This window comes from Ictidomys tridecemlineatus, chromosome 11, assembly GCF_052094955.1.
Source record: "Ictidomys tridecemlineatus isolate mIctTri1 chromosome 11, mIctTri1.hap1, whole genome shotgun sequence".
Lineage (NCBI taxonomy): Eukaryota > Metazoa > Chordata > Mammalia > Rodentia > Sciuridae > Ictidomys > Ictidomys tridecemlineatus.
In genome coordinates, this window is record NC_135487.1 from 1,900,980 (window position 1) to 1,920,596 (window position 19,617).

The following is a 19,617-nucleotide window of genomic DNA, read 5'->3' on the forward strand; positions in this document are numbered from 1 at the left end:
GTGCCACAGGCCCAGCAGACGTTTCCCAGGTGCAGCTGGCTGGACACACTGGGCAGGCAGTGAGGGCCGCAGGGACTGTGGCTGCCTCTACCAGCCAGAGGAGCTGGGCCGGGAAGGGAGGCCAGCGGCGCCTGGGCCACAATGGCCCCTTTCTCCCCTCGTTGATTGAGACAGTTCAGTTTGGAATATTTAAACAGTTGTATATTCACAGATTGCAAGACGGAGACGATTACCTAAGGACGAGGTTAGCCCGCGATCAATGCATAATCAGATAACTGCCCGCGCTCTGCACAGCTTCACGGGAAGATCAGCGCTCTCAATCCCACTCCTCGTGCTAATTAAGCAGCCTGTTAATTGCTGCCGGGCCTCCAATGCCCCTGTCATTACGCCTGACAGCAATGGGCCCGGAGCTCGGGGCCCACAAAGGAGCCGAGCCCTTAATGAATTGGGCAGCGCGGGGACACCGGTCCCATTGGCCCTGCGCCTCGCTTGCGCTGCGCTCTGCTCCCAGGGGCCAGGCGCAGCGGGGTCAGTGCCCCTCCAGAGGACCAAGCACGTGACAAATGCCCCAGCCTGCCGTGACCGGTTCTGAGGAAAGGGCCCTTTCTCTCTCCCTGAGAAACGCAGCGGGGCCTGGCGAGGGACCCACAGTCGCCTCCTCCGCTCAGGGCTCCTCCAGAACCGAGCGAGCAGCACCCAGGGCAGCAGCCCCCGGTGGCCTGCATTTCCAGAGCAGGCGTCTGGCGCACAGCTGCTCGGCCCTTCGGGGGCCACAGCTGAGTGGCCCAGAGCAAGCTGCCATGCGTCAGTCTCCCCGTGTGGCCTGTGGGTGACAGGGGGTAACTTGGCAAAAAGGGGTTCGGAGGAGGCAAGAAGGGCCGAGCCGATGCCCACGCTAGTGTCACGGGGGGAAGCCCTGCCTGGGGATGACAGGAGTACGCCCCACCCTAACTCTGTGCCCTCCCTCTCTCCAGGCCTGGCCTCTTCTGCCAGGCTCAGGACTGAGAGGTAAGATGCTGGACTTGGCTGGAGCCGTGCGCGGAGGGCCGCCGTGCCTGTGGAGGAGGCCCGGACCTTCCCAACGAGACCCAGCTGCCGGGCGCTCCCAGCCCAGGGACGTGTTGCCCTTGGCGCTGGCCAGCTTCAGCAAGGCAGAAATGTCAGAGCATCATGAGGGAGAAACTCGGCAGCAGTGCGTTTGGCTTGGGTCGGACGAGCGGGTTTTTCCAGAGACAGAAAGAGCCAGAGAGGCCTGAGGCCGAGGCGGAGGCCGGTGAGAGTTGGTGTCTGCAGAACCAGCACTGGGAGCTGCCCGGGCCACCCCCCAGGCCACCCTGCCACCCTCCAGGACACCCCACCCCCAGCCCACCCCTGGGCCACATACCCCTGTCCCCACCACCACCCTGCAGCCAGACCACTTCTGTCTCCTCCAGCTACCCCCAAGATCGGGGGCTCTTCCTCAGTCCTGAGTCCCCCCAGGGTCTGTCCCTCTGGAGGAGGAAGGAGGCTGGGATCAATGACATTTCCTGGCATGTCCCTCCATGAGCCCTCAATCAGCCTCAAGGGTGGCGAGCCCACCCTGTGCTGCTGCCCACAGGTTGAAGGGGGCACGCCCAGCACTGCTACCAGGCTGACCCCACCTGCCCCCCCCCCCGGGCTGACGGGTCAGAGGAAGAGGCCTAGTGACGAGGCCTGGAACGTGGTGGGCACCTGCTGTCCTGCCCTGCTGGGTGCTGGACTAGAGGCCAGGTTGACAGAGCCCTGACCAGCCTGGCCAGGGAAGGGCAGGCAGAGGAGCCGCTGAGGCTCAGATCCGCGCCTCCTCCTGCCACTGCCCCGCCCTGCACCTGGCCGCCGCCGGCTCTTCCCTCCTGAGCCCGCACATTTGGGCAGTTCTCAGAGAACAGGGGCCATAACTAAGGCTGGGAGAGTCCTCCCCGTCCTCGGGACAAGAACAGCCTGGGAGAGGAGGGACCCTGCAGCCCTGCCACACGGGACCAGGGGCATGTGGCACTTCCAGATAAGCCACTCTCGGTGGCCAGAGGGCCCACATCAAGGTGAGTGGCCCAGAGGCACCGTCTTTACCAGAGAGGAGAGGTCAATGACACCTGGGTCAGTGGCCTCTAACCAACAGTCTGCCCCCTGGGCCTCAGCCTGCCAGGACCCACCCAGGGCCGTCCGAGTGGTGGATGGGAGGAGGGCAGGTGGCCTCCAGGCTCACCTTCCTGGCCTCCAGTTTCCCCAGGAAGCAGGCCCAGACGGGGCTGCCCCCACCAGCTCTGGCCTCGCCTGAGAAGCTGGGTCCCCACACCTGGACGCGTGTTCCATGCTCTGTACTGCAGGGACTGGTCGGCGGTGTCTATGGAGACTGGCTCCCAGGAGGGCCTGTGGCCCCAGGCTGCAGCGGGTGGTCACTCTCCACCAGGTCTGGGGAAAGCCTGCCTCTTGGTCTCCCCTCCCACTGGGCATGGCTGTCCCCTGGGGCTTTATGTTAGGCAGTGGCCCAGAGAGACATTACTTTGGCGCTCCACTGAGGACGGCCTCCTGTCACCGCCAGGCCAGCTTCCCTGGGGCCTGTCCTCCGCAGAGACTCACAGTCCTAGGAACCTGGCACCAGACGCTTGCAGCCCCCAGTGGCCCGTGTGAGGCCACAGAGCCCAGGCTGGAGGCCAGGCCTGAGTTAAGAGTCGCCGGGTTCTGGGTGGCAAAGAAGAGCGGCTGCAGAGACTCAGGGACCCTCTGCCACGGCACGGGGTACAGATTCGGGGCCGCCCAGCCCAAGCATCTGCCCCGCTCCAGGCCCCAGCCTCGGTCCAAGGAGCAGAGGCGCCATGAGGAACAAAAGGGGTCTAGTTCCCACCAACCCAGGCGCCTTTTGCCCACTGCCCGGAGCACCCAGACCCACAGCCCTCCCTGAGCCGGGCTCCCTGCAAGGGGCTGCCTGCCTCTCACCCCTCTCTTCAGATGCACCCGTCTCACTCTGCAAGTCCTGGTTTGAATTTGCAAGGCCAGGGCTGGTTTTCATTCCCAGGCAGCCGCCTTCCTAGGGCCCTACGGGAAGATTCAACCTGTTCAAAGTAGAAATAAAATAAAATACAACAGCATCTCTCCACCCCTTATTAAATTAAAAATTCTGGCCAGTAAGGGAAACCCCAAATTCGATTTCCTTTGCCGGGCTGTTTGGCGTGGGGGCCGAGCCTAGCGGAAGGGCAGGGCCTGGTGCCCGTCAGCTCAGCGGGCTCCCTGTTTTCTGCTCCCGTGATGATCCTCTCTTCCCTGCAGGGTCTTGAGCTTTGTTTATTCTGCCCCAACCCCAAACCCCCCCACACTAACGGCCCACGGCCTCTCGGACGAGTTCTTAGCAGATGTCGGGCGTGAAAGCTTAAAGGCCTAGGAGACAGCCAGCCCAGGTCAGACCTGGGAGCACCTGCAGGAGCCCATCTCTTCGGGGATGGATGGCCGAGGGGGCCAGGCTCCCGTGGGACGGGTGCTCGGAGCAGGATCCCTCTGGAATCAGTGAGATTCCCCAACACCGATGGAGAGGCTGGGAGGGGACGGGCAGGTGGGCAGGCGGAGGCTTCCGGCAGACGGCCCTGGTCATGCCAAGCTTGGGCCGCCTGTGGCTGGGCTGCAGCCGGGATGCAGGCCTTACCCGCCTGACCTCCCAGACACCAGGAGCAGGAAAGGGGCTCTCGGGGCAGCGTGGTTCCCCTAATAAGATCCATACTCTGCCGGGTGCACATTTAATATAAAAGATCTGGCGATACCCACCGCCCGCGCCCGGCGCTCGGGTCCAACTGAAAAGCCTTTGTTCGAGGAGATTAGAGTAGGATTTGCTTTCATTTTTCATGATGTTTCACTCACTACATCACCGAGTTTATTGACGTGGCTGCAGCCCCTCCTCCCCTGCACGTCCCACCCTGGCCACACATTCCAGGGGTCTTAGCCCCCTGTGAAGGGGTGCTGGCTGCAGGGAGGCCAGCAGGGCCACCCGCCTCTGGGTTGGAAGGTTGCACTCGGGCCTTGCCTGGGACCCCGACCCAGCTCCCTGTCTGCCCCATGACGGGCGGGGCCTCACATCTGTTTCTCTGCACTCGGAAGCCTGTTCATTTCTCACTGCCGCCCTTTGTCCCACACTTCCCGGTCCTGGCCAAAGCCGGGAGCCACGTGCAGCCTGGCCACGGGGCCTCATGGGCTGCGGCCGGAGCTGCAGGAGTCTCCCCAGCACAGGCTGCTCCTTCTGGGGTCCTCTGGCACCCATGTATTCTGCTGCTTGTCCTCTGCTTCTCTCAAGCAGGGGCTGGTGCTCCCAGAGTCCAGCCCTGGACATAGCAGTGGACAGAAGGCTGTTTACCTAAAAACGGTTCTTACAGAATAAATGATGCCCCCTCCCACAACCCCCAGTGCCATGGTCACTGTAGCTGTTGGTGCTGAGCCCCGACAGTCCCCAGGCCTCACTAGAAGGTGGCCTCAACCTGCCCAGACCCGCTGACCCTCCATTCCAGGAAGGTCCAGCCCAGCCCTGTGGCCGGCAGCTTCTGGAGGAGGGGGCCACCTCCTCCCTGCCGCTCCCCTGCCTCCCTGCCCTGCTTCGCGAGCTGGGCACTAATTGTGGCGTTTTCCTGAGCAACAGAAAGAAAGAGGAGAAAACACCCACTTGTGTGTCCCAGCACGAGGTTCCGACACGCCAACAGGTTTATTATATCCTGTTTCTCATCTGAACGCAGCAGGAGCTCTGTGCGGGTGGGAAGTCGGCCTCCACCGGCTCTCTCCAGGCTGCCGCCCTGCTCCTGGCTGCCCGTGGCCTGGGCCCCGCCTGCTGGGGTCACTCCCCAAGGCCCCTGCTCCAGACCCCTCCTCCCCAACAGTCGCTCTGCCTTTCGCCAGAGGCCTGCCTGGGTCTGCAGGGCAGGGCAGGCAGGGCCTCCCCGGCTCCTCTGGCCGCCAGCAGGTTTGGAAGGGTGTGGCCCTTCGGGGTTCCTCCATAGAGATGCCCCCGTGCACACCCGAGACGGTCACTTCATGTGTGACAACCCTCCATGGTTTATGCAGCTCCCAAGGTCTCCAGCCCAAGCCCCTCGATTCTGGCAGAGAAGTCCTGGTAAAGAGTGTGGAGGCCCTAAGCAGACCCCAGCGAGCCAGCCTCACCCCTGGAAGCCTCCAGTACTGACGAGGGGCAGCTGCCCAACAGGGATGGTGTGGGGAGAAGGGCCTGAGGGGCACAGAGTATTTGTGGGACAACACAATATGGGAGGCATCCTACAGATTTGATCTGGCCCCTTAATTACATGGATTTCAGCTGCAAACTGATAACAGCCCTGTAGCTGGGGCCTCCCTGCCTTTCCCTGCCCCTCCCCACAAAAGCCCCAGGGCCACCTGCAGAACTGGAACCCTCCAAGGGCACACTGGCCACCTCCACCTGCCCTTGAGCAAGGAGGCCCAGCACCCTGACCTATCCCTGGGTCTCTGAGCCCTTGGAAGGGACCAGTCAGATCCACCCTCCGGGGACTCCGACTCTCAGCCTAGTCACAAAGCTGCCCAGCCAGAGGAAGTGGGTCTTTTGCCCTCTGCCCTCTCCAGAAGGGCCTGGGGAGGGATGCAAAGATCTGAGCTGCCCCCACTGCCTTCTCCTCCCCCGCACACTCTGCCGATGGGCCGCGGGGGCTGCTGCGCCCGGGCACCCTTCACGGCAGGGGGCGGGCCTTCTCACCTTCTGCAGCAGTTTCCAAACACTTAACTCCAGGCTTCGTGAAGAAAAAGGAGCTGTCTGTCGTGAAAACCTCGTTGTGTGGAAACATGGCGCCCCAGCCATGCTCCCAGTCTGCCTCCGCCCCCGGTTCCCTATCCGCCGTGGACAGCCATCGAGAACCCTCTCACAGCAGGTCCGTCAGCCCCGGCCCGAGCCAGGGGAAATGGGAAGCACGGCTCCTTCTCCACCTGGATTCCAGCCACAGGGAGGGGACCCCAGAGGGCCTCAGTCCTGGGGCCCATCTCTGAGTCCATGGAGGCTGTGCTGAAAAGACTCGGCCTCCTCTTCCCCAGCAAGGCCGTACTGCTGGGGAGGCCGAGGCCCAGAGAGCCCTCCACACCCTCCAGGAAAATGACTTTCCACGCCGGCTCTGGAGAGAGGTAACTAACTGGATCCCAGAAGGCCACACCTGGCCACACAAAGAGCCACCACCATGCCAGGCTGGGCCACTTCACTCTGGCGCAGCCATGAGGCAGGTGACAGCTCTCCTCCACCAGGCCCTGTGAAGAAGCCCCATCACGGCAGAGGGAGGAGCCGCAGGGTGGGCCACTCCCAAAGGACGCAGCCAGAGTCCCAGCAGGAGCCACCCATGCCAGTCTCTGACCCAGCCGGAGGTCACCAGGCCAGCGTGTTTGGCCACAAAGGCCCTCAGCTTGCAGACGGCACAGATATAGAGAGGAGGTGGGCCATAAGGGCTCCAGGACCCTGACCCAACCTGGGCTGGCCCTGGAACTGCAACGGCCCTTCCTGCCTGGGGGCCAAGAGCTCCCTCAGACTGGGATCCTACACACTGACCCCTCTGCCAGGGTCGCACCCTTGCAACGTGTCTCAGGAGGTCGGACAGGGCCTCTTCTGCCACGGAGCCTTCAGTGGCTCGGGCCCTTGAGGCCCTGGGTCTGCTTACAGAGGCACACGTGTGCACACATGCCCCATCAAGCCAGCCCCTGCACGCGAGGGCCTGGGTCTGCCATGCCCCAGGCTGGGGTCAAGTTGGCTCCAGGGGTCCCGATGGCCCTCCTTGTCACCCGGGCCTCATGGGCCCGTGACAGAGGCTGCACTCCCCTGCTCTGGTGGTGGGGTGGTCATCTCTTACCAGGAACCTGGCCTATGACCTGGGGGCAGATGCCGTTGGGCTGGGAGGGTCCTGGACACACCTCCTGGATCTGGCTTCCTCTGGCCCCCAAATCTGCCCCCATGACAGCTTGGCCTGAGCAGGGCTGTGTCTCAGGGCCAGGCAGGGCACGTCACCCAGATTCCCAGTTTCCTTTGAGGAGACTCGGTCTCCTGTTCTCTGAGCAAGTCTGAAGAGTCCTCGAAGGGACCTGTGTTTTTACAGGGATGGGGAGAGGGGGGTGTGGGTGTGCCTGCGTGTGTGCACCTGTGTGCACTCTCACATGAACGATCCCTCTGAATAGGAACTGAGAGGGGCTGGAGGACTCTGCCGTGCCACCTGGATCCCCGGAGGCCCTTCCTCCTGTGTTTGAGGAGGAGGTGTGGACGTCTCACCCCGGGGCTGAGGTCCTCTGGCAAGACGGTCACAGAGCTGCTCCCCGTGGGCCTGGGCGGCCACTGGGCAGTGGCTCGGCCTGGCAGTCAGTTGGAGGTGATCCAGGACCCACCCTGGCTCAGTGGGAGCACTGTCAGGTGCCCACTGGAGAGAGGCTCTGGGCACAGACACAGGAGAGAGCTGGGAGACCGCTGTGATGCAGGCAGAGCTGGCGCGGAGGCTGGGGTGTGCAGGCACCCTGTCCACCTGCACTCCACCCCCCAGGCCGGTGCCTCACCTGCTTTCTTGGGACAAGGGAGCGTCCAGAAGGGGAAGGAGGTCCATTCCCGCCACGTGCACCAGCCACCCTGGCCCCTCTGTGCAGACCCTCCAATCCTGGTTTCAATTGGCCCCGTTCCTGCACGGTCTAATCCGATTTCCTACTCCTAAAGAGGGCCGCGGCCATGACCACTGGAATGCCGGGCCGGTGCTCCTGGCCTCTGCCTGCCATATTTGTATTTAAAATGCCCTTGAACTTGGGCCAGCCCGGGGCAGCTCTCAGACGCAGGCGTGGAGACCAGAAACCAGGAATGAATTATTCCAGAGGATGTTCGCTAAAAAAGCCGTAGCTAAGAAACTTAGAGCAAAGACGCTGGCGGGGGTCTGCCCCACAGAAGACACGGTGCCCCCACAGTGGCCCCAAGCAGGGCTCTCCATGTGTGTGCTGGGGGTTGGGCCCACCTGCCACCCCCAGGGCGGAAATTTGGGAGAGGCAGCTCCTCCTGCAGCACCTCAGGTTCACTTCCTGAACCTCAGGAGGGATGTGGACCTGGGATTCCTGACCCACCCTGGGTGCAAGTGCCCTGGACACCGGGAGCGTGGGCCTGGGCGCTCTGTAGTCACTAGGTGTGTGTATGACCTGGTAGAGGCAAGGTGGGCCTCTTCTGGGCCTCCAAGGTGAGGCCCACTGAGGTCCACAGCCTTTGGCAGGGCCCCCAGGTGGGGCACACCCACCAGCAGAAGGTCACTGGGTCGCATGCCAGAAAGAGGGTGGCAGGCAGTAGCTTCTGACCTCTACTCCCACTCCGGTCAGCATCATGCCAGGGAGACCCTGACCATGTCACAGCCAGAGCCCGGGCCAGGACCTGAGTTGGACAGCCACACAGTGTCTGTAATCACAGTCAGGGCCATTGTCAGTGCTGGATTCTAGTCACATCTAAAGCAGGAGCTCGGTGCAGCCCGAAGGGACAGACCTGAGGCCCAGAGGCAGCAGGTGGACCCAGGCTGCTATCCTTTCCATCCCCAAAGGGCAGCTGCAAATGTGGTACCCTGGGGCCTGGGACTGTCCCCTGCATCACAAGTGAGCCTCTTTCCTTCTCCATTGCGTCATGCCATCCAGCTATGTCACCAGGACAGGTAGTCACCAGGACAGGTAGCCCTTGCTGCCAGCAGCCACCTCGGCCACATAGAGTCTTGTCCCCCTGGCCCCCAAGGAGGACCTACCTGGCTCTCTGTGTGAGGCCCCTGGGTACCTGTGTGGAGTTAGCACCTACAGTCCTCCAAGTGCGTCAGGGGTGGGGGGGCTGCCTTGGGACCCTCCAGGGAGGCTGCTGGAGGTGCCACACAGGTGGGAGGCCATGGCTAGCTCCCAATGAGGAGGCAGCCAGAGGGGAGGTGGAGCAGCCGCAGCTCTGGGGGACAGCCTGAGTTCAGCCTGAAAACCTGCAGCCGCACTGGGTGCCTCTGCGGGTCAGCTGGACCTTGCTCCTGTTCCTCAGGGGATGCCGAGGCCCTCCGTGCCCCACCCCGTGTGGCTTCGTCTAGCCTGCAGGGAAGGCCGGTGCCACGGCGGTGTGTGTATGGAAGATCGCGTGTGCCCCTCTGTCCATGGACACGCCATTCACCTGGCCAGCTCTCCCCAACAGAGGAGTATCGATCCACAGAGTGCAAAGTCCAGTGTGCGTCTGCGGGGGGGCTAACACCATCCTGTCATTTGTCACCGTCCCAGCCCTGCTGGGCTGGTTTGCCTGCCACTTCCCAAGGCTCCCACACCCTCCCCCAGCCCCACCGCCCCTGCACCCCTGAGCCTGGGAGCTGGGGCCTCTTCCCAGGATCCCAGGAGCTCCACTTTGCCGGGGCCCAGCAGGGGCTGAACGCGTGTCATTCCATGGCCAGGATCCCCCCAACCACTGAACCCAGCTAGTCCGATTACTGGGGTGAGCAGGCAGGCACACCGAGGACTGGCAGCCGGCTCGAAGTCACACAGAGGGGAAGCACCAGGCTGGGGTTGGAATCATAGGCACCAGACTCCAGGGGCTGCATCCTGAGGTCTGGGGACACCCCCAGGCCAGTGCTGGAGGGCAGGCACTGGAACAGGGGATGCAGCCAGGTGTGTGTGGAAGACAGGTCCCAGCCCTGGTCCTGCATCTCTACAGGGACCCCTGCCCCCAGGGGGCTGTTTCCAGTGGGGCTGGGGTCGTGCCTGGTTGGTGGGGCTCAGGGACATGGGCTCCTCTGAGCTGCATCTGACATCTGCCCACATTGAAAAGGGCGGCTCGCCTTCTACACACACGCACACACACACACACACACACACAGACACACGCACACACACACACACAGACACACGCACACACAGACACACGCACACACACACACGCAGACACACACAGACACACGCACACACACAGACACACGCACACACACACAGACACACACACGCACAGACACACACACACACACAGACACACGCGCACACACACACACACAGACACACGCACGCACACAGACACACACACACAGAGACACACACACAGACACACGCACACACACACACAGACACATGCACGCACGCACACACACACAAACACACGCACACACACACACGCACAGACACACACACGCACACACACACAGACACAGACACACAGACACGCGCACACACAGACACATGCGCACACGACACATGCGCACACACACAGACACACGCACACACACAGACACACGCACACACACACGCACACACACGCACACACACGCACACACACACACACACACACACACACAGCAGTGCAGCGTTATGAATGAACACACATTGAAACGGGAACCAACATTTGAGGAGGCATTGGCTTTGCCCCTGAAGCTCCCCACACTACTAGCAGCTTAAAACGGTCAAATGCAACATTGGCAGATGAACAGGACCGTTTCCGTGTCTGTCCCTTCACGTCCTGAGTTGTTTCTAAAAAGAGCAGACAAGGAGTGATAGGAAATAGTCCCAAGGAGACACACAACTCTGCCTCTGGGATCCTGGGGCTCACAGGACCTTGGACACCAGGTCTGCCTCGTGGCGTTGGCCTTACCCCACAGACCAGGAGATCCTGGGGCTCTGGCGGTGTCTGGAGACAACTGTGATTGCCACTCTGTGGGAATGCCAGTGGCAGCTAGTGGGTAAGCCGGGGACGCTGCTGACCCTCTGCCCTGACCAGATAAGGAATCATCCAGAACAAACTTCCCATAAGCTGAGGCTCCCTCCCATCCCGCTCCTTCCTCCTCACCCACCCTGACTGAGCTGGCTTGGGCCTGGGGCTGAGCCACATTGGGGCTGGGACCTGGGTTGGAGGGGCCATCAAGTGGCAGGGACATGGTGCCCTCTTCCCAGGCCCCTCCCCACCCACCCTGTACCAGTGCACGGAAGGACCACCAAGACTGGCTGGCAGCACCCAAAAGAGGGACCCGGTGCTCGGCACTCAGCCCCTCTGTGAAGTCAGGTCATCCAGATCCTCTCGGGTCCCCAGCGTCCCCTGCGGGCCTTGTATGGCGATGCCCCAGGCTGTCTCCCTCCACAGCACAGGGCCCACCGGCCCCCCAGGTCTGGGTCCAGGCAACACTCAGGGTGCCAGGTGACCAGGGCTTGTGCTGCCCGGCCTTGGGACGTCCTGATTCTCTGACCCATCTGCTGAACCCTTTGCACAGGTGACTTGGTTGACCCCCACATTCTGCTCATCAGGAAGGCCTGGCTCTTGACCTTATTCCACGGGAGGGTGACGGGGCTAGGCAGGGAGCATCTGCTAGATACAGGGTCTTTGACACCCCTGGGAAGGCCCAGGCTCCCGGTCTGTGGGGTTGTTGGGTGCAGGCCCCAGAGGCACACCCTCCAGGAGTAAGCGTGGTCTGAGCTGCTACAATCGTCAGCAACAAAAGTAAACACCCCGCGAAGCCCCGGGCTGGGCCTGCGCGGGAGCTGCCCGCGGGAGGCCTCTGCACCCCGTCTGCGCAGCGGGCAGGAGGGGTGCCAGGTGTGCTTTGCCTGAGGGAAACATGGTGGCAAACTCCCATCTGTGAGCAGAGGGGCCAAGGCAGAGGCCGGAGGCCGGTCCCTGGCCGGGCTGCCGTGGGTGCCCAGCAAGGGATCTTCAACATTTGTTAGCAGCGGGCACTTGCAGACAAAGAGGTGCTTCATCCAGCTCCTCGGGCCTGCGTCCCCAGCGGGGAGACGTGGGGCCTCTGCAGGGCTGGCCCATCCCTTTCCCAATGCTCTGAACCAACTTCCCCTCCAGCTCGGGCGCTTTGGATCCCCTTCCAAATGTACCCAAAAAATAAAGGGAAGGAAGAAAGGAGCTTCCCGAGTCGGGAAGCACAGATCTGGCAGGAGTTTTATTCAAGTCTTTTCTACTTACTTCCCACCTAGATAAGATCTTAATCACAGCCCCCAAATTATCCGCGCTGACATTTATCAACGCCCGTCACCGCCCGCCCGCGCGCGCGGGGCCATCAGCTTTCGGCCTGCCCTCCCTCTCAATGGAAGTTAATTTCGAGCACATGATTTATCTTGCTGGGGAGCAGCTCCGAGGCGGCCCACCTTTTCAAAGGGCGGGCTGGGAGTGAATTATAGCGGCGCTGTCCAGTGATTGGGTTCCGTGGGGAAGGAGAATAGGCAGCCGTGGGTCGCCTGGCGTGATGCTGGGCCTTTTCAGCCCGGAAGAAAAAAAGATTAGGCCTCTGACGGCGGGGCTGACAGGCGAGCTCGGGCCGCAGACAAAAGGCCGCACCTGAAAGCCGGACCGGCCCTGCCCCGGAGGGGGTGTTTGCCCAGCCAGGCGGCGGCCGGGCCCCCACTTGCTAGGCCCTCCACCTCCTCCTGTCCCCCTGTCCTCCACCCGGCCTCCTCCTCTCTCCTCCTGGTCCCCCTCCTCCCTGCCCTCCTCCTTGTCCCCTCCTCCTCTCCCCTCCTGTCTGCCGGCTTTCTTCCTCTTCCTCCTCCTCTTCCTCTCTCCTCCCCCTTCCTCCTCTTCCTCCTCTCCTCCTCCCCTTCCTCCTCCTGTCTTCCTCCTGTCTTCCTCCTGGTCTCCTCCTCCTCCGCCCCTCCCTGTCTCTCCTCTCCCTCCTCCCTTACCCTCCTCCTTTCTCCACAGAATCCCTGTGCCCCGCGCCCCGTGCCCAGATCTCCAGATCCAACCAGCGCCTGGATCTCCAGAAGAGTCTACCTCTGTGTTTGGATCCCTCCCTCCAAGAGGGAGACTCCTCGGCCGCACCCCCAGAACAGGGAGCCAGAGGCCTGTGCAGACCCACCCCCACTGAGAAGGTGGCACAGAGCCCCTCCCTGCTCTGTGCCTCCTGGGCACATTGGCAGGGCAGGCTGGGAGGGTGGGCACAAGTGCCGGGCTGGGACCGCCCAAGGGACGGCTGGGATTCCACAAGAGGTGGGGTGCGCGGACATGGCCAGGCGGCCTTCCCAGGAGGGGCCCCTCCCCCGACACTGGGCACAGGACTGTCCTCTCCAGCCCACCTGCTGCCCTGGCACTAGTGGCCTTCCCACTGTCTCCCTAGGACCTGGTCGGTCTCTGGCTTCTGGCTTCCCCAGCCCCAGCCTCGCAGAGGCAAGGAGCCGCACCCATGGAAGAGCATTCCACTTCCACCTGCAGCTCCAGCCCAGGCCTGCCCTCCGCCGCCCCCCACCCCTGTGACCTGCAGAGACCCTCTGCAGAGGAGGCCGTGGAAAGAACTCGGCCCCGGCCAGTCCTGAGACCCAGCAGAAACGAGCCACGCCTCGGGATGCTGACCTGCATGTGTTTTTGTGAAAAGACCCGTTTCGGATCCAACTTCAATCCCTAAAAGCACCAGGGACACGGATGTCAGGGGCCGACCGTTCCTGAGGCCTCCGGGCACCAGCACATGAATGTTCCTCGAAAGAGTGTCCCTTTCTTAAAGACCACACCCTGTGGCCTGGCCCCCCATGCGACCCCCACATGGGACCTGGCGCCAGGGTCTTAAAGACCAGGGCCCAGGGAGGGGGCCACCTGCATCGCCTGCTCCCATAGCCAGATTTGAGGGGACCAGGTCGCCATCTCTGAGGCTGCCCGGAGAGCAGAAGCTGGACGTGGGTGCCTGTACCCTGGAGGACCGCTGGAGGAAGAGTGTCCTTTGAAGCCCCTGGGCACCTGTGCAGCTCCAGTGGGGCCTGGGCCCTGAGCGTCTGTCTGACCTGGTGTCTGCTGGTCACATCTGGGCAGCCCCCTTCTTTACCTGTAAGTCATGGGCTGTGACTAGTAGCTAGACCTCTGCAGGGCCTCCTTCTGAGGCAGGAGAGGCGTGTGAGACATGCTGTTACCGGGCACGCCACCGCCACTTCCCTAGCTCCAGAGCTGGAACAGAGTGGCTGCAGGCCCCCTCAGCTCCAGAACCCCAGGCCCTGTCCATGCTGGGTGGAAATTCCCCTGCCTGGCTCCCAGGATGACCTGGATGCCATCCCCTGGCAGCTGCCCTTCCCTTCCCAAACGTGAAGCCGTCCCTGATGGCTGCTCATTAACTCTTGGCCACAGCCCCTGGCTAATGGCTGGTGATGCTTCACCAGGGCCTCCCGAGAGCACTCAGTATTAGACAGTTATTAAAAGGCAGTTGACTCCGAGCTCCACGGAGAGGAGTCATTTAGCAAGCGTGCAGGTTGCTCCTGAGCTACAGGCCCCGGAGGGAGGTCCCAGCTGCCACCTGGGGCTCTGTGGTGTGGATGCGGGTGCTGTGCCTGGCCAAATGGTAAAACAGACCCAGTCTAGAGGGAGCTGGCCGTCAGCCTGCTGCAAAGGTCAGCCCCCTTAGCCCCAGGACAAGGAAACCCCACAACACCCAGGGACAAGCAGAATCCCCCATGACATGCCTCCTCGACATGACTGTGTTTCCCCATATTTTTTAAGCTTCCCAGCACCCTCTGGATGGGTCCATCTTGGAGCTGCAAGAGGTTGTGAGGTATACCCAGGGCATCTCAGACCCTGTCCAAAGTCCCGTGGCAGCTGGGGCTTCCTCATTGGTCTTGGCCAGAGCAGCTGCCCCTAAGGGTCTTGGCTTGCAGATGGGTGAATGTGGAGGGAGGCTGCGTATCACTCTGGGTTCCAGTCTCAAGCAGCACCGCAAACTCTCTGTACCTTGGTCTTCTCTACTCTCTTCCCAGGGCACAGTGCCTACTGTGTCCTCTACTCTCCTCCCAGTGCCCACAGGTACCCGTGTTACCAGTGTGTGGTGGGTGCTGCAGCAGTTATACCAGGCACTGCAGCACTGACCCGAGCATGAGCCAGCTGGCCAGAGGGAAGTCAGAGCAACTCAGAAACAAACCCTCAATCATAGGCAACTTGGACCATCCCAGAGGCAACACCGCAGGCTACCTGGTGACATTTTACCTAAAAAAGGCTAGCACCTCCGATCGGCAAATCATGCTGGGATCCTGGCTCTCTTCATGGTAAATGATATAAAGTTAGATTCATTCCTCACACCAAACACAAGAATTCACAAAGGTAGACCCCTACCTCACACCAAACACAAGGATTCACAAAAGTAGACCCCTACCTCACACCAAACACAAGGATTCACAAAGGTAGACCCCTACCTCACACCAAACACAAGAATTCACAATAGAAGAATTAAGAGATTTAATGATGGAAAGCAAAATTTCAAAATCTCCAGAAGGAATTATAGGAGAATATGATCTGGAAATCGGGAAGAAGTTATTAAAAGCACCAAGGTCAAAAGTCAAGACAGATCACTCCTGGCTATTTGTGTTCCTCCCATCCCACAACTGTGAGATTTCACACGGAGGCAGAATGAGAATACCTTCCAGGCTGTAAAACCGGGATGATAACAAGCCCCACTCACAGGTTTGCTGGACCAAGGAACAAGTCTTACTGGCCCGTTAGAGGAGCCAGGCTCACTGTTACCAGCAACGCTGAGGCTGCTCCCTGACTGTAGGGTTCCCCCAGGTAGCCAGAAACCACACCGTGTTTTGCTGAGGGCTTCTCAGGAGAGCATAGCCCATGCTGGACCTCCAGTGGCCATTGAAGGGATGCTTGGGAACAGCTAGTTGAGCAAGGTGAAGGCCAGGGACTGAAGTTATCCAAGACCTGTGCCCAGGGCAGGCACCTGGGGAGGTGGCTAGCAGAATTCTCAGGGATCATGTGTCTTCCCTGAAAAGGGGAGGTGGTTCCGAGGTGTTAGTCCAGTAGGGAGGACAATAGGGGGTGAGAATCTACCCAGGATGCTTTCCATAATTACTATGATAGCCTCCCAGGGCTCACCACAAACACAGGCCACCAGGAAGTGGGCTGAGACCAGGGAAGTTGACCAGCAGGTGTGTTGAGAGGAGACTGCTGCTGGGGAGGTTTGGGGCTCCCTGTGGAGCAGGGCATGATATCTACTTAGGGGGCTGCTCTATTTACATTAGCATTAGCTGTGCGACTGACACCAAGGAACTGCTGGCTTCCAAATCCTGGGCCTCATAATCCCTTCCTAAGCCTCACACGCTAAACCACCTGGGCGCAGAGTCACGAGCCCAGGCCCCTCTGGGCACAGCCTGTCCTGCAGAGGAGCCAGAGCCCCCACAGCCTGGACACCAGCAAAACTGTGTCTTACCCTCTGGGGCCCCTGAGACCAGCAGGGTGGGGACGCAGGCAGGGTGCGGTTCCCGGTGAGCAGTGGGTCTCTGGGGCACACAACAGCAACTCAAGGCTGCCCTTCCTCTGCCCTGAGGAATGACGGCATGGGTCCCTGGGCCTGTGGGACCCCCCCCCCGGGACAAAGCAGCAGAATAGGATATGCACATGCACCCACCGTCCCCACCTGACAGCAAGTGAGCAGGGCTCTGGGGGCCCTGGGAACAGCCTTCCCAGAGGAGATGGTGCTAACTGAGCCAGGACCAGCCTATCACACCCCCGCTGCCCTCCAGTGCCAGCCCAGCACAGTCTCCCCGACGCCTGTGTGGGTCCCACAGTAGTCCAGTGACATCTACACCCCCTGGGTTGGCCCTGGCCAAATGGCCACTGCACAGGTGTTTGGGACAGAAACTCGCAGACTCCACTTGCACCATCCTCACCTGCGAGCTCCCCGAGGTGTGCCTCACCCCACCTTCCACCATCTCCTGCCTCCGCCCTGGCCCTTTCCTCCAGGCCCTGGCAGCAGCCCCCACCTGCTCCACTCAGGCACATCCTGAGCCATCCAGCCCTGGCATCCGATGATCTTTGACAAAAAGGCCCACGTTTCTCCCTCACGGAGCACCCTCTGTGGCTCCCTTGTACCTGGAGCAAAGCCTGTCCCCCATGCATGGCCACTGTCCCTCCAAGCCGGCCCTCGCCCTCTGTCCACTCTCTCGCCTCCACTCACGGCTGGTGCCCTGGCCTGGGTGCAGTGGGACCTCAGCAGTGTCAGGCGGGCCCCCACCCCCTTGCCCAGAGTCCCTGCCTCTGGTGTCCCTTCAAGCTCTAGTTTGGATGTCCCCACAACTCCTCCAAAGAGCCCAGCTCTTCTCGGCACAGACTAGGCCGCCTCTGGCGTAGCAGCAGTGTCATCCTGGTCACCTGCACACTGGGGCTGTCCCTGAATGTGAGCTCCCAGACACCCCTGCCCACCCTGAAGGGCTCCGTCACCGGGCTAAGGGAGGAACAAGGCTGACACCCTTTGGATAGGGGCAACTTGGGGAACAGAGGGGCTCTACCCCAGCCCCTTCTTGGCTCTGGGGCCTGCACCTTGGGTCCTGTCCACAGGAAATGAGGGACAGCAACTCCTGGAGGCCTGGCCAAGCTCGTGGGCCCTCCCCACCGCCCCAGCTAAGCTGGGAGCACAGGGGGCTCGAGGTCCCCCAGGACAGCCTCGAGAGAGTCAGGAGATGCCTTGGGGCTCAGCACCCCCTGAAGACCTGCCCTGGACCACCAGGGTCCCACTGCCCTGGCATCGCCCTGTGTCCTGTCCTGGGTTAGGAAGAGGAGGGCAGGGGCTATAAACACAAGTGGCCCCCTCTGGCCCCTTTCTCAGAGGGAATGGAGCCAGAGTTCCCGAGCGGCTAATTAGCATGCTGTTTGTGGGCCGAGTGGGAACGTAATTACTGCGGGAGGCAGAGCTGCCCCAGGAATGCATTTTGAAGGTTACCATAGGAATCTGCTGGCCTATTCATCCCGGCAATCCTAATCACAGTCATAAGGAAGGATCTGGGCTGTAGGTTAACATCTGATGAGATGCCCGCGAACAAAGCCCCGGCACTTGCTCCTTAACCCTTTGGGGTCCAGAGCGGTGACCATCTCGGGGCCCAGTCCCTCTGGTCGGGTCCAAGCACCAGGTCCACCACTGTGCCTCCAGGGGCACTCGCTGGCCGGCCTTTGACAGCCGTCCCCACAAGAGGGACTACAAGAGATGCGGTGGTCGGGCCGGAGGTGAGCAGCCAGGACAATGCTCGGGGCAAGCCAGCCACCATGACCCAGACTGTTGAACAGGCCTTTAAGGGCCCTTGACCTTGAGGCTCAGGGAGGCCAGCGGGCAGGCCTCCAAGGCCGAATGGGCAGCAGAGGCCCCACCCCCCAGGGGAGAGTGAGCCTTCCTCACTCCGCTGGGCAGGGCTGCAGGGCCGCCTGTCCAGGCCCTCCTGGCCCACCCCTGCAGGCCACTCCGCTCTAGAACAGTCGTCCTGCTGAGACAGTCCCCTCTGGGGGTGCTGTCCTCTGAGACCCATCTCCCACGTGTTCCATGAGCGTTTATGGAGTACCTGCTGGGTACCAGATGCTGCCAGGAGTTAAGAGGGTCAGCAAAACCACCCCTACTCCTCAGGGTTCACCGTCCCCCGGTGGGGTGGCCACCACCTGGAAATGCCCAGCCAGGGGCAGGGTGACACACGAGGGGCTCAGAGGAGGGCTCTGCCAGGGCCAGGGAGCCACAGCCAGAACCCAAGAGGCAGATGGAGGTCCGAGGAGAGGGCCCTGAGCACAGGTCAGGCTCCGGGTACCAGGAAGCCTGCAGCCTGCTAGTGTCACCTGGTGTCACCTGGCCAGGGTTGGGGGGTTCTCTCCCCACTTGAGGGGGTTCCTTGAGGCCAGCAGGGGCACCTCCCATGACACTGAGGCAGGCCCCTAGAGGGTGCCCACTGCTGGAGATGCCCACCCTGTCCCAGCACCCTGTCCCTCCAGGTTGTCCTCCGGGGATGGTACACACAGGAGCTTCCGTAGGAATCTCTGGGCGAGGAGGAACCTACCTTCCAGGCCCTTCCAGGCCCTTGCAGCAGGGACAGCAGCCCCAGTTGCCTCTGCCCAGCTGCACTGCCCTCTGGGGGCTGCCCCCCACCCCCAGGGCCCCACAGCGCTGCTTGCTAGCTGGAGTTTGAAAAGACTGAAGAGGAGTGTGCATTTAGGTTCCCAGCCACGCTGTTCTCGGCAGACCTTGGGGGACCCTGTCTCCGTGGGGATCTGCCATTCAGTGGTGGCCTGAGGAACTGTGTGTTATCAACACGCTTTACCCAGGCCGTGAGCGGGACTTCAGGAGGAAGGCAATTTGTTTGTGAATTTTGCCCTTTGTTATGGAAAGCTGTTGGGTTTTAAAAAATTGTAAAGGTTTGAACCGTTAACTCCCAGGGTAGTCCCGCCCTGCGGATGGGGAAGTTTGTGGATGTGTTTATTTCTTTTTTTAAAAAAAAATACAGAATTGATGTTAAGTAGCCGTATGCAAATTTCCTGGGGCCTGTTGATTTTATTCTCTTGAAACCCTATTGAAAAGAATCAACCCCACAAAAATGGGAAAAAAATTGTGCTCTCCAGCACAGCCCTGATTTCCATGGACACTCCCGGGCTCAAGGCCTCCGCTTAAGCCCAGCAGCCAAGCAGGAAGGGCCCGTGGTGCCCACCAGACACATCCGCCCCAGGGAGGGTTTGGAGGCCTGCTGCTGAGGGGTCTGTGTCCAGGACACCCGCAGGTGTTTCTGCACCTCTCCTCCGGGACTGGCATTCCGGGGACCTCTGCAATCAGCTTCCAGCAAGTGCATTGGGCTGTCACAGATGGGTGCTCTAAGCCCCAGGAAGAGCAGCCACAGGCCAGTGCAGGGCGGCAAAGGGGCTGTCGGGACTCAACTGCACCCTGAAGTCCTGCG

The 19,617-nt window shown here is 61.4% G+C and overlaps 1 protein-coding gene and 1 long non-coding RNA gene across 10 annotated transcripts in view; one reads left to right on the plus strand and one right to left on the minus strand.

Moving 5' to 3' along the window:
* The window catches only part of Prdm16 (PR/SET domain 16), a 318,869-nt gene that overhangs the window by 267,568 nt on the left and 31,684 nt on the right, over positions 1 to 19,617 (minus strand). The gene's annotated exons all lie outside the window — the stretch shown is intronic.
* Positions 12,095 to 15,255, plus strand: LOC144367829 (uncharacterized). Its single transcript, XR_013427327.1, has 3 exons — positions 12,095 to 12,816; positions 13,062 to 13,759; positions 14,714 to 15,255. It is a non-coding gene; the product is annotated as an uncharacterized LOC144367829 (long non-coding RNA).